Genomic DNA, 15403 nt, shown 5'->3' with positions numbered 1-15403 from the left:
GTGTCTGGAAGTGTTTTTCCAGTCTTACCTTCTAGAATTTTTATGGTTTTAGGTCTCAGATTTAAATCTTTGATCCATCTTGAGTTGATTTTTGTATAAGGTAAGAGATGAGGATCCAGTTTCATTCTTCTACATGTGGCTTGCCAATTATCCCAGCACCATTTTTTGAATGGTTTCCTTTGCTTTGTTGAAGATCAGTTGGCTGTAAGTCTTTGGGTTTATTTCTGGGTTCTCTATTTTGTTCCCTTGGTCTATATGCCTGTTTTTTTTTGTTGTTGTTTGTTTGTTTTTTTTGAGACAGAGTTTCACCTTTGTTGCCCAGGCTGGAGTGCAATGTCATCATCTTGGCTCACTGCAACCTTTGCCTCCCAAGTTCAAGCAATTCTCCTGCCTCAGCCTCCTGAGTAGTTGGGATTACAGGCACCTGCCACTGCACCTGGCTTCTTTTTTGTGTGTGTTTTTAGTAGAGACGAGGTTTCACCATGTTGCCCAGGCTGGTCTCAAACTCCACCTACCTCAGTCTCCCAAAGTGCTGGGATTACAGGCATGAGCCACTGTGCCCAGCCTATATGCCTGTTTTTTATACCAATACCATGCTGTTTTCATGAACATGGCCTTATGGTATTGTTTGAAGTCAGGTAATGTAATGTGGTGCCTCCAGATTTGTTCTTTTTGTTTAGTTGTGCTTAGGCTATGCAGGCTCTTTTTTGGTTCCATATATGAATTTTAGGATTGGTTTTTTTCAGTTCTGTGAAGAATGGTGGTGGTATTTTGATGGGAATTGCATTGAATTTGTAGATTGCTTTTGGCAGTATGGTCATTTTCATAATATTGATTCTACCCATCCATGAGCATGGGATATGTTTTCATTTGTTTGTGTCATCTGTGATTTCTTTCAGTAGTGTTTTGTAGTTTTCTTTGTAGAGGTCTTTCACGTCCTTGGTTCAGTATATTCCTAAGTATTGTATTTTATTTTTGCAGCTATTGTAAAAGAGGTGGAGTTCTTGATTTGATTCTCAGCTTGGTCATTGTTGATGTTTAGAAGGACTGTTGATTTGTGTATGTTAACTTCGTGTTCTGAAATTTTGCTGAATTTATTTACCAGTTCCAGGAGCTTTTTGGATGAATCTATAGGGTTTTCTAGGTATACAATCATACCATAGGTGAACAGTGACAGTTTGACTTTCTTTTTTTTTTTTTTTTTTTTGAGGCGGAGTCTCGCTCTGTCGCCCGGACTGGAGTGCAGTGGCCAGATCTCAGCTCACTGCAAGCTCCGCCTCCTGGGTTTCCGCCATTCTCCTGCCTCAGCCTCCCAAGTAGCTGGGACTACAGGCGCCCGCCACCTCGCCCGGCTAGTTTTTGTATTTTTAGTAGAGACGGGGTTTCACCGTATTAGCCAGGATGGTCTCGATCTCCTGACCTCGTGATCCGCCCGTCTCGGCCTCCCAAAGTGCTGGGATTACAGGCTTGAGCCACCGCGCCCGGCCGACTTCCTCTTTACTGATTTGGATGCCCTTTCTTTCTCTTGATTGCTTTGACTAGGACTTCCAGTAGTATATCGAATAGAGGTAGTGAAAGTGGGCATCCTTGTCTTGTTCCAGTTCTCAGGGGGAATGCTTTAACTTTTCCCTGTTCAGTATAATGTTGGCTGTGGTTTGTCATAGATGGCTTTTGTTACCTTTCAGTATGTCCCTTCTATGCTGATTTTGCTGAGGGTGTTAATCATAAAGCAATGCTGGATTTTATCAAATGCTTTTTCTGCATCTATTGAGATGATCATATGACTTTTGGTTTTAATTCTGTTTATGTGGTGTATCACATTTATTGACTTGTGGATATTAAACCATCCTTGCATTCCTGGTATGAAACCCACTTGATCATAGTGGATTATCTCTTTGATATGCTATTGGACTCCATTAGCTTTTATTTTGTTGAGGATTTTTGCATCTATGTTCATCAGGGATATTGGTCTGTAGTTTTCTTTTTTGTCATGTCCTTTCCTGGTCTTGGTATTAGGGTGATACTGGCTTCATAGAATGGTTTAGGGAGAATTCCCTGTTCCTCTATCTTTTGGAATAGTGTCAATAGGATTGGTACCAGTTCTTCTTGGAATATCTGATAGAATTCAGCTGTGAATCCATCTGGTCATGGACTTTTTTTGTTGACAACTTTTTAATTGCCATTTCAATCTCACTTCACTAACAGTGAGATTATTGGTCTATTCAGAGTTTCTGTTTCTCCCTGGTTTAATCTAAGAGGGTTGTACGTTTCCAGGAATTTATCCATCTCCTTGAGGTTTTCTAGTTTTAAGTGCATAAAGGTGTTCATAGTAGCCTTGAATGATCTTTTGTATTTTTGTGATATTGGTTGTAGTATCTTCCATTTTGTTTCTAATTCAGCTTATTTGCGTCTTCTCTCTTTTCATGGTTAATCTTGCTAATGGCCTATCCATTTTATCTGTCTTTTAAAGAACCAGCTTTTTGTTTCATGTATCTTTTGTATTTTTGGTGGGAGGGGTTTCAAGTTCATTTAGTTTTGGTCTGATCTTGGTTATTTCTTTTCTTCTGCTGGGTTTGAGTTTGGTTTGTTCTTGTTTCTCTGGCTCCTGAAGTGTGACCTTAGAGTGTCTGTTTGTGCTCTTTCAGACTTTCTGATGTAGGCATTCAATGCTGTGAACTTTCCTCTTAGCACCACCTTTGCTGTATCCCAGAGGTTTTGATAGGTTGTGTCACTGTTGTTGTTCAGTTCAAAGAATTTTTCAGTTTCCATCTTAATTTTATTGTTGACCCAACAGTCATTCAGGAGAGGTTATTTAATTTCCATGTATTTGGATGGTTTTGAGGGTTCCTTTTGGAGATGATTTCCAATTTTATTCTACTGTGGTCTGAGAGAGTACTTGCTATAATTTCAATTTTCTTAAATTTGTTGAGACTTGTTTTGTGGCCTGTCATATGGCCTATATTGGAGAATGTTCCATGTACTGTTGAATAGAATGCATATTCTGCAGTTGTTGGTAGAATGTTTTGTAAATATTGTTAAGTACATTTGTTTGAGGGTATAGTTTAAGTTCATTGTTCTTTGTTGACTTTCTGTCTTGATGACCTGTCTAGTCCTGTCAGTGAAGTATTAGAGTCCCCTGCTATTATTGTGTTGCCATCTATCTCATTTCTTGGGTCTAGTAGTAATTGTTTTATAAATTTGGTAGTTCTAGTGTTAGGTGCATATATATTTAGGATTATGATATTTTCCTGTTGGACTAGTCCTTTTATCATTATATAACGTCCCTCTTTGTCTTTTTTAACTGCTGTTGCTTTAAATTTTGTTTTGTCTAATATAAGAATAGCTATTCCTGCTCACTTTTGATGTCCATTTGCATGGAATATCTTTTTCCACTCCTTTAACTAAAGTTTATGTGAGTCCTTATGTGTTAGGTGAGTCTCTTGAAGGCAGCAGATACTTGGTTGGTGAATTCTTACCCATTCAGCAACTTTGTATCTATTAAGTAGAGCATTTAGGCCATTTACAGTCAATGTTAGTATTGAGATGTGAGGTACTATTGTATTCATTGTGCTGTTTGTTGCTTGTATATCTTTTTTTTTTTCATTGTATTGTTGTTTTATAGGTTCTGTGAGATTTATCCTTTAAGGAGATTCTATTTTGGTATATTTTGGGGATTTGTATCAAAATTTAGAGCTCCTTTTAGCAGTTCTTGTGGGGCTGGCTTGGTAGTGGCAAAGTCTCTCAGCGTTTATTTGTCTGGAAAATACTTTATTTTTCCTTCACTTATGAAGCTTAGTTTTTCTGGATACAAAATTATTGACTGCTAATTATTTTGTATAAGGAGGCTAAAGATAGGACCCTAATCTCTTCTAGCTTTTGGGTTTCTGCTGATAAATCTGCTGTTAATCTGTTAAGTTCTCCTTTGTAAGTTACCTGATGCTATTTTCTTGTAGCTCTTAAGATTCTTTCCTTCATCTTGCCTTTAGACAACTTGATGACTATGTGCCTAGGTAATGATCTTTTTGCAATGCATTTCCTGGATGTTCTTTGAATAGTGATATTCCTGTGTGTCCTAAATTATTGTCAGTTTGATTCCATACCATATACATCATTCCTTCCTTTTTAACAGAATCCCAATTTTTTGAGGGAAAATAACATACAAGTGAGAAACTAAATTTTTTAGCTTACTTTGCAGATACAGGTAGCCTTGACACTAAGTTCTGGGAAAAGCACATGGGTCACAGTTACTGTGTGAAGGTTCTAGGAATGTTTTCTTTTGTTGTTTGTTTTCATTTGCATGGTGGATTGGCATCCTTTGTCCTTCTCCCTTTATGAGGATATTTTTTCCTGGAATGTGGGTATTATACTTTATAAAAGAAATTACTTAAAATACTAGGCCAGTGAAAATTAATAAAGAGGAAGTAGAAGAATTATTCTCTGTCAAGCTGTCTGATGTCAAAGTGGTTAATGAGGACAGTGTTCCAAACTGAAAGTAGCCTTCAAGACTTTATTCACTTGCTACAATAGTTCAGGCAACAGACAAAGAAAGTGCCAGCTCCTCAATGTTTCATTTCACTCCATGCAATGGCATTGGGTGAGGGCCAATCCGATGACAGGCAAGGCAGGTGGGTGGGTAGAGAATGCCTCACTGCTGAAAAACACTGAACAAAAGGCTTCTGCCATTTATGGACCTACACTAGGCCTACAGGGAGGAAAAGGTGAGGGCTAGCAGTGGAAAAGTACTGAGTCAAAGGGGAAAAGTGTCTTAGTCAGGGGCCCCTCACAAGGATGTCTCCGTGGAGGCACCCACCTTATAAGGAGGTTTCTGAGTGGAGGCACCTGGACTAAGCCTGCTGAATGTATAAGCAATGCTGGCACTAGGCAGGGGATGGGAGCTGAGTACTTGTCTGCAGCTGTGTCCAGAAACTACAGTGCATTGACTGTGCATCAAATCTGATGTGGGTAGGGCAGTTTTCCGCCATGAGGCCTCCTAAGCAAAACTTGTGGTTGGACTTGAAGTATCACACACAGGAATTTGGCCTGGAACCAGATTCCTCATTACCAAGTAAGGTGGAATTTAAAGTTATAAGGAATAACAGGCATAAAAAAGGATGTTACATAATGATAAAAGTCACAACTGATTAAAAGGATCTTATAGATCCCTTTGAGACAGAGCAGGGACCCCTCTTAGTGGCTTATAGCTCCCCTACCTTGAAAGCATGAAAATAAAGGAAAATCTTGAGTTCCTTCAAGGGAAATTCCAGATACCTAGTGAACTCTGGGCAGTAAATGAGCAACTTCATAAGCAAGGTTATAGTAGCTTAAAAATGATACCAAGGTAGTTAGAGTCATAAGATGTTTTGTTCTGTATAGAAACTAAAGATAAAATATAAACATGTGTCCCTGAATTATTTTTCAGAAACCTATACCCCCACCAAATGGATGCACTGGCACATACATAGACCTCAGATAAGGGGGAAACAGAAGACTGAACTCCGACTGTGCTTCTTTGTTCTAAAATTCTTCTTGAGGGGCCTGGAGGAAGTCATACCCATGAGGCAGTGCTAATTCTTTTCTGCTGACCTGAAATTTTTAAACAAAGCTTCTCTTTCTTAACCATTTACAAATCAGAAAATCTTTGAATTTACCTAAGATCTGTAAGACCGCATTTTAAAATATTCAGTGTCCCGACCTGCAGGACAGTCGAACAGACCCTGGAAGGGGGAGTGGGAATGGAGGAGACAAGAAAACACGAGAAATGGAGACAAGACAAATAGTCTGATCAAGTCTCGTTTAATGGTGGCGGTGCAATGCCTCATATAGGCTGGCAGGGGAAGAGGTTGGGCCTGGGCGGTAACTGGGGGCCGGGTTTTCTCAAATTACAATCGCGCATGCGCCGTTGATTGGTAATTTTCCCGGGCACGGGATTGCGCCTGCACTGTAGGCTGCATATCTTCCTGGGCGCAAAAAAGTTTGTGCGTGCGGGAAAGGTTTGTGCGCGCGGGAACAGTTTAGGCGCCTGTGGGAACAGTTTAGGCGCGCGCGGGAAAAGTTTGTAATGAAGAACCCGGAAATGTGCCATCTTGTAGCCGCTTTGTGGAGATCAAGCAACAGAGGTCGGCTAATTCTGGGCCTCATGGCTCCGGACAGGTCCCCCTTTTTTATATATAATTGTGGCTAGAAGATTGTCCCTTGGGAACTGCGCCTGTCTTAGGTTGGAGTAATGCATTTCCTCACTGGTACCCGTCATGGGATTAGGCAGTAGCTTATGACGGCCCTCCTGTCTTAGGTTAGTGAGAGATGATACTCTCTTACCCGTCATTGGCTGTCCAGTTCAGCACATAGGAAAGGTGGTCATAATGGGTGTGAGTATGAACCACCGCGATCTTCTTGTTCTAGGCGATGATAATGGACCTGTATAGGTTTCGCTTGGATAGTCTCGACTTGTTGCTTAATGAATGTCATGAGCTTATTGAAGACCAAAGGTCCTACAGAGAGTAAGAGCAATAGGCAAAGCAGGGGGCCCAGGAATGGCATAAGATAGGGAAGGAGTCCATGGAACCCAGTCCAAAACGGGCTATCGGTTATTTCTTTTCGTCGTTTTTCTAGGTCTTCTTGTAGACGCCTGATTTTATCTCTGACGATCCCAGATTTGTTGGCATAGAAACAGCACTTCTCCTGTAAAGCCAAGCAGATGCCTCCCTGTTCTGCTGTTAGTAAATCTAGGCCTCTTCTATTTTGGAGCACTACTTCTGCCAGAGAATCTACCTGATCTTGTAAATCTTGTATAGTACTTGAGATGGCCTGCATATCTGAGATCAATTGGCAAGACAATTTGGTGTACTGAGTAACAGAAACCCCTAGGCCTGTAGCCCCAGTTGCTACGGCAGTAGTTATGCCTAATCCTGCAAGTAAGAGGATAAATTGTATTGCCCTTTTGTTTCTTCCTAAAAAGTGATCTATAGCTGGGATAGGTACAGGTTCATCTCCAGGGATAATGTCTATGTCTGGCAAAAGTGTGGCTAAGACACAGCGTCCTGTCCAATTAGTAGGTAAATAGGTATAAGCCCTATTATTGCCACATATAAAAACTGAGCTGTTTGGGGCACACAACGATTGGGAAATATTTGCTATGGTGGAACAATTCTTGAACTCATTGAATCCTACATCAAGGTCGTAAGTGTTATTAAGGGGAGGGGAGTAGATGCAAGAGGAACTAGGAAATTCTAAAGGTTGTACTTTAAGGGGAGGAATTATGGTGCAAAGGGTATTGGATGTATAATTTAAGTCATTACTGGGTATGGCAAGAGGAACGGGATCTCCTGATTGCAGACACAGCCAGCAGTCATTAGCTAGACTAGAGCTGGAATTGTTAAGCAGGTTATGAGTAGCAGTGAGGAGGTCAAAGGTTTGGGCATCAATTTTCTCTTTCTCTTGAGCTTTGGGCAAGGCCAAGGGGTGGTAGTGAATTTCCGGGTACAGGGACCTTTGCAACTCCTCAAGTTTTTTGTATACCATAATCTCTCGGACCTTGTCTTGTGGTCCTCCTCCGTCAGAGATATGAAGAGGGGGGCGAATATTCCAGCAGACAGGCTGTCCTACAATTCCAGTACAGCCAGCTGATACAAGGTTATTGGTATTTCCTAAAACTGTAGGGACATTACTGGCCCCTATGGTAGGGGTTCTAGACCTTGTTAAGATAGCAGTATAGTATGTTTTACCGCCAGAGGTACATTCTTGATAAGTAGTGTAGCAGGAACTATGCATAGCAGTCTTAAATGTGTCACAAGGGCAGGTTGTGGTACCCCCTCCGCTAGATATTCTTGGGGTTGACACACACCTCCACTTAAGGGAGTTACTAGGCAGGTATGCTGTGTGAGCGGAGCAGGACACAATTGAGAGGTACTTAATTGGAGGGGAGGTCACATATCCCCCATAACAATCACAGGGCTTACCGTATCGTTGTTGTATATATGTACGGGCCTCATGGGGATTACCGAAGCCGGCATAAACCTGGAATGCTTGGCAAATCAGCACCATGGTCCAGAGGGACTTGTAGTTGGAGTTCATCTCTGCGATAGAGAAAAAGAATACTCTCAGGGAGAAAATTACTCCCTGGATTGGCTATTGTTAGGTACCTGTGTTACCAGTCGCTCTGGTAGCCATCTGGCTGCATCATGAGTTTGAGAAAAAACAGAAACTGAGCCTCTTCCCCAGATTAACACTGGGTCTGGACCATGCCATGTGTTGTCTAAGGGGTCTTTCCACTTAACCATGGCAAATTGTTTTTTGGACTCGGAATGCCAAAATCGATTGGCTGCTGATCTGTTCAGGTTATCCAAATTTAAAAAATTTAAAATAAAAAGTGTGTGATTAAGGATATTTCTAGGGGTGCCCTTAGTAGGGTACCATTCTCCCTTTTTTATTTTGTCAATGGTGGTTTTTAAGGATAGGTGTGCTCTTTCAACTATTCCTTGTCCTTATTTGGCGGGTAATGGTTATCTAAGTTACCGGCATAAGAGGCGCAAGCAATCAGCCACGTTTCAGTGTTTTGCATTAGCCAATGGATTTGTGGCTTAGAATAAGGTTGTATGATCGTAGAGGGTTCAATTCCAAAATATTTTTTGCTATTGTCTCTACCTAAGATGATTAAATCTGCTATGGCATCATAATACGGGAGTAATACCTTTTTGGGAGATGAAGGCAAATGGACCCACATAATAGGGTTATTTTGCCAGAATAAACCAGTAGGTGTCAGTGTTGTGTTAAAGATTAAAAAGGTTAATGACTGTGAATAGTCTGTGTTAGTAACAAATTGTTCAGCAATGGCCGCCTCTACCTTATTAAGTGATAAAAGAGCTTCTTTTGATAATGACCTAAGGGACTTAGGGTTGGGGTCACCTCTCAGGGTGTCGAATAAAGGTTTTAAGTCTCCCGTGGTGAGTTTTAAGTATGGTCGAAGCCAATTTATGTCTCCAAGGAGCTTTTGGAAATCATTGAGGGTTTGTAACTTATCTTTACAGATAACTGCCTTTTGATTAGTAATTTTAGGTCCATTTATTTGAAAACTTAAATATGTATAAGGGTCTTGTAGTTGTATTTTTTCTGGAGCTATTTGTAACCCCGCTGTGGTTAGTTCTTGTTTGAGTTGAGCAAAACACTGTAAAACTTGTTCTCCTACTTGTCCTGCTATAAGAATGTTATCCATATAGTGTATAATATACATTTGTTTCCATGTCTCTCTAACTGAGTGTATGGCTGTAGCCACATATTTTTGATACAAGGTGGGACTGTTGGCCATACCTTGAGGTAACACTTTCCATTGGTATCGCTTCATGAGTTCTTTAAAATTTATCGATGGTAAGCTAAAGGCAAATCGTTTTTGGTCAGCAGGATGAAGGGGAATTGTAAAAAAGCAGTTCTTAAGGTCTATGATAATTTTAAAATATCTTTGAGGGATTGCAACTGGAGAAGGTAGCCCTGGCTGTAAGGCGCCCTTAAGGACCATAGTAGCATTTACTGCTCTCAAATCTTGTAAGAGTCTCCACTTTCCAGATTTCTTTTTTATGACGAATATGGGGGTGTTCCAAGGAGAGTTGCTTTCTGTAATGTGTCCTGCCTCTAATTGTTCCTGCACTAACTGTTGGGCAGCGGCAAGCTTCTCATTGGTTAATGGCCATTGATCAACCCAAACGGGTTCATCTGACTTCCAAGTGATTGGGTGAGCACTTTTTTGGGGTGCAGGCATGTCAATGGCCACGGTTAAAAATTTCCAAGCCCCCTTTTATCCAGTTTTCCTATGGCTGGGATTGGCTGTAAAATGCCATCTTCTCTTTTTCCTAACCCTTTCCCAGGGTGGTAGCCCTGAGCCAACATTTGTGCAGTGACTATATCATTTGGGCTACACATCATGACCCTCATCTGGGAGAGAAGATCTCTACCCCAAAGGTTAACAGGCAAATCAGGGACAACAAATGGCTTAATGAGACCGGAATTACTTTCTTGATCTCTCCAGGTGAGATATTTGGAACTTTGTCCAGGGTTATTACTTTGCCCGATTCCTCGTAAATTTGTTAAGGTCTCTGAAGTGGGCCAACTGGCGGGCCAATCTTGTTGTTTAATAATTGTTACGTCGGCCCCTGTGTCTATCAGTCCTGTAAATAACTTTCCGTCCAGCCACAAGGTGAGAGAGGGTTTTTGATTAGTAATGGGCTGTACCCAGTAGATGTCTGAGGATCCGAATCCTCCCTTTCCCCTTAGGGGCGATTGGACTTTATTAGCTGTTTTTAGCGATGGTAACAGGAGTAACTGCGCTATTCTATCCCCTTGAGGAATGATAATGATGTCAATAGCCTTGGCCATGATTTTGATTTATCCTATATAATCACTATCAACCATTCCCGGAAAGACCTGTAGGCCTTTCATGGTGACGCTGCTTCTCCCTAGGATTAATCCAAACATGTTTGAGGGTAGGGGTCCATATACCCCAGTACCTAAGGCTTGGGGTCCCATTTCAGGGGTTAATACCGTGTGGGAGGTGGAACAGAGGTCCAATCTTGCACTTCCTGGGGTCGCTCTACTAAGCTGTGAAACGGACTGTGGTTGGTTGGTACAAAACTGACCGCCCCATAAGCTTGTTTCGGGGCCTGGGGCCGGCCCCTCAATCCATTTCCCTGTTGAGGTGTTAGGGGATTTCCTTGATTGTCAGTTTTAGATTTACATTCGTTGGCCCAATGTTTTCCTCTTTTACACCTAGGGCAGAGGCCTGGGACTTTTGCCTCTAAGGTCTTAGCTAGTTCTCCCTTACAATCCCTAGCGAAGTGTCCCATTTTTCCACACTTGAAGCACCCCTTGCTATTCTTATTTTTACTAGCGAGGAAGTCTTGTACGGTTTGTCCACTAAAGGCAGCAGCCATAGCCAAGCCCTGTTGATATGAGGGCCCTATGTCTGAACAGAGGCGGATGTAGCCTGTTAAGTCTGTTTTCTTTCCATAAGGTCTGATTGCTGCCTGACAAGCCGGGTTAGCGTTTTCGTAAGCTAGCTGTTTTACATAATCCACCCCTGCCTCGGCATTTCCAAATATTCTGCCGGCCGTGGTTAAAAGTCTATGTACAAAGTCTGCAAAGGCCTCATCAGGCCCCTGTTTGACACCCGTGAGCGAGGCTCCTGGATCCCCTTTAACAGGGAGTTTTCTCCAGGCTTTGGTAGCCGCTGCTTGGATTTGAGAAAACAGTCCGGGATCGTACTGCATCTGAGCATCGGTTTCTGTGTAATTACCCGAGCCAGTTAGCATATCAAAATCCCAACCATTTCCGGCTTGTTGGTTTCTCTTGGCCGTATCTCTACAATTTTCATAAAATTCTGACTTCCAAATCAGATGGTCGCCTCCGGAAAGAACTGCTCTAACTAAGGTATTCCAATCGATGGGAGTGAGCCAATTTTCGGCCACAGATTCGACTATGGCCAGGGTGTATGGGGCAGTAGCTCCGTATTGCGAGACAGTGGTTTTTAGTTCTTTTATTACAGTAAATTCAAACCCATTGTGGTGTCTCCAGGCTCGACCCTGCGCATCTGTAGTTTCAGTTACTGGAAAAACGTCTCGAGGAGAGGAATCCTCCCTAGCCCTACTACCAAGTGACCTTCCTTTTGGGACATGCTGTCCGGGTCTCTGAGGGTGAGAGTGTTTCTCTATTCCTTTAGGGTATTGAACGCTCTTACTTCCTGTCCTTAATTTCTGCAATCTAGTGATTAAAGACTGATGTAGTTCTTCAAACTTTATTTGCTCTTCAAGTTGTGCAATTTTTTCTCTAAGCTCCTCTTTTGGGTCTATTACTGCCATAACTGCGGGGGCAGAAGCCTTATTATAGGGAGGAGGATAAGTAAGAGTTTGTGGCCAGTCAGAATTATGATATTTTGCTGCCTCTTCCTCTAAATTATCCCAGCCTACTTCTGAAGGGTTAAGGTTATTTTTACTTTTGTTTTCATTAGTTGTAGGTAAAACTGGATATTTTCTGGCCTTTTCCTTATTTGATGTTTCTATATTTGTTATTGAGGGGACCCCAGCCTCTTCCTCGTCACTTTGTAACGATATAAGGTCTGTTTCTTTGTTAGGTGTGGATTTTTCGAGGTCAGTTTGGGAGCTGCCTCTTAATATTTCCTCAGTCTGAGTAACCGCCGCCATTACCTCAGGATCTTTTTCTTTTTCCTTTTTATCTATTATATCTTTGATCAGATTCCAATAAGAAAAGGCTGTTATCGGAACCTTTTCTGGTCCAAAAGTACTATAGTAATCTTGAAAACAATCTCCCACCCTACGCCACCTCTTTATGTCAATGGTTCCCTCTTGTGGAAACCAAGGGCAGGTATCTTTTACAAAATCAAAAAATTTAAACAAATCATTACTTTTAACCTTTACTCCTCGTGTTTTTAAGGCCTCTTTTAATTGCCCTACATAAATTTGATGTTGGCTCAATTCTTGTCCCATAATCAGACACTGTTACTCACCTCTGGTTCCAACGCGGCAGGCTCTCGCTACATCCGGAGGAATTTCTTCCACTTTTACTTTCGGCCGACTTTAGTGCCTTCTTCCTCACTTCTTCCCCCGTGTCCAGGTCCCTGTTCGGGCACCAGGTGTCCCGACCTGCAGGACAGTCGAACAGACCCTGGAAGGGGGAGTGGGAATGGAGGAGACAAGAAAACACGAGAAATGGAGACAAGACAAATAGTCTGATCAAGTCTCATTTAATGGTGGCGGTGCAATGCCTTATATAGGCTGGCAGGGGAAGAGGTTGGGCCTGGGCCGTAAGGGGGGCCGGGTTTTCTCAAATTACAATCGCGCATGCGCCGTTGATTGGTAATTTTCCCAGGCACGGGATTGCACCTGCGCTGTAGGCTGCATATCTTCCTGGGCGTGAAAAAGTTTGCGCGCGCGAGGGAACAGTTTAGGCGCGCGCGGGAACAGTTTAGGCATGCGCGGGAAAAGTTTGTAATGAAGAACCAGGAAATGTGCCATCTTGTCTCCGCTTTGCGGAGATCAAGCAACAGAGGTCGGCTAATTCCGGGCCTCATGGCTCCGGACAATTCAGCCTCTTTAGGTCAAACCAATGTATAACCTCCACGTATGGATTTATGACTTTGCATGTCACCTCTATCTCTCTACCTTTAAAAACCCTTACTTGTAAGCCATTGGGGAATTTAGGTCTTACCATGAGCTACCTAATTCTCCTTGCTTGGAGCTCTGCAGATAAAAAAAAATTTCTTTTTCTTATTTTTTTTTTTTGAGACAGGGTCTCTGTTGCCCAGGCTGGAGTGCTGTGGCTCTATCTTGGCTCAGTGCACACTTTGCCTTCCAGGTTCAAGCAATTCTTCTGTCTCAGCCTCCCAAGTAACTGGGATTACATGCATGCACCACCGTGCCTGGCTAATTTTTGTAGTTTCAGTAGAGATGGGGTTTCACCATGTTGGACAGGCTTGTCTCGAACTCCTGACTTCAGGTGATCTGCCTGCCTCAGCCTCCCAAAGTGCTGGGATTACAGGCGTGAGCCACTCTGCTTGGCCACATGCCTTTCTCTCACTGCAGCCCTGATGTCAGAGTTGGGCTTTGCAGTGCTGGGTAGACAGGCCCAGGTTCGATTTGGTAATACTTTGAACCAAAAACTGTAGTGGTTAAATACATAAAAGTATTAGAAATTCAAGAACATGATTTTTAAAAAAGCATCTATAGTGGGAGATAGCATCATAACTGTGATACATATGGAATTAAATTTTAACAGGCTTATGTATACAAATATACACACACCTGTGTGGATATATGTCTATGTGTGGATATATGTCTATAAGTATGTAAACATATGGCAACTGTCTCAAACTAGTTTAGTAGCATTTTATTTTTGTTGCTGCTAAGAAGACAACCATCTGAGATAAAATGTGCTTTTCAACTCAGGACCTGGTTTTGGGTAGGTACTTTTTAGAACATTATTTGTTATGAATTATAGTTCTCATATTGTGATCAATAACTAATATGTTTAATATTCATTTAGATTTACTCTCATACTTATTTGTGTTTTCTGGTATAGTCTTTTTCTTGCATTTTTCTTCTTTCTGAAGAATTCCCTATTAGTATTATTTTTGGTGCATATTTGGTAGAACCAAAGAGTTTTTATATGAGAGAGTATTTTGTCTTCATTTTTGAAGGGCATTTTCACTGAGTATAGAGTTCTAGGTTAATAGATATTTTCCCTTTTTCTTCACTACTTGAAGTAGTAGACATTTCATTCCTTTGTCTCTTGGAGTTCATCATTTACATTGAAAATCAGCCATTAACTAGTCTTATTGCTCTGTAGAGGAGAAATGGTCTTTTTCTCCTTTTCAATAGTTTTACAACTCTCTTTTTTGTTGTTGTTGAGACGGTGTCTCGCTCCGTTGGCCAGACTGGAGTGCGGCAGCGTGATCTCAGCTCACTGCAACCTCCGCCTCCCAAGTTCAAGCGATTTTCCTGCCTCAGCCTCCTGAGTAGCTGGGATTACAGGTGCCTGCCACCATGCCTGGCTAATTTTTTGTAATTTTAGTAGAGACGGGGTTTCATTGTGTTAGCCAGGATAGTCTCAATCTCCTGACCTTTTGATCCGCCTGCCTTGGCTTCTCAAATTGCTGGGATTACAGGTGTGAGCCACCATGCCTGGCCCTACAACTCTGTTAAAACAAAAGATGACCATTGTATTGGGACTTTGTCATCAAGGAGGAAAGAAGTAAAAGATGAGGTCAAAGAGTTAGTGGTACAAATCATGTAGATCTTATAGGTTATGGTAAAGACTTTGGATTTTATTTTGAGTGCTGTGGAAAACCATGGAGTGCTCTAACCAGAAAAGCAGCATGTATCTGATGCAAGTTTTCAAAAGCTCAAATTTGAATTCCATATTGGGAATAGATGTGAAGAAAGCCAGTTAGTACATTGTAATAATCATGTAAGTGAGAGATGGTGGTGGCTTAGACTAACAAGTGGTATAAAACTATTTTAAAATCATGAAAGAGTGATTTTGATTAAATAGTTTTTCAGTATTTGTTATTATAATCATATATGTTTTCCTTCCTTAGTCTGTTGATATGGGGAATGATGTAGAATTTCTAACATTAAACCATCCTTGCATTCTTGGGATACCACCAATTTGATAGTATACTTTTTATACATTTATGAATTCGGTTTGCTAGAATTTAGAAAATTTATAATTTATTGTATCTATGTTCATGAGCAAGTTTAGAAAAGTACTTTTGTTCTTTATACCAAACTTTTCTGGTTTGATATCAAGGGTATACAATGAAACTGGCTTTATATGAGGAGTTAGGAAGTATTCTTTTCCAAGTTTCTATAGCATTTAAGTTCAAAAGGACTTATTTATTCCTAGA

Source organism: Trachypithecus francoisi, unplaced genomic scaffold, assembly GCF_009764315.1.
Source record: "Trachypithecus francoisi isolate TF-2019V2 unplaced genomic scaffold, Tfra_2.0 Lachesis_group1, whole genome shotgun sequence".
NCBI classification, from domain to species: domain Eukaryota; kingdom Metazoa; phylum Chordata; class Mammalia; order Primates; family Cercopithecidae; genus Trachypithecus; species Trachypithecus francoisi.
The sequence above is the reverse complement of the archived record's forward strand: the minus strand, read 5'-3'. Positions refer to the sequence as shown.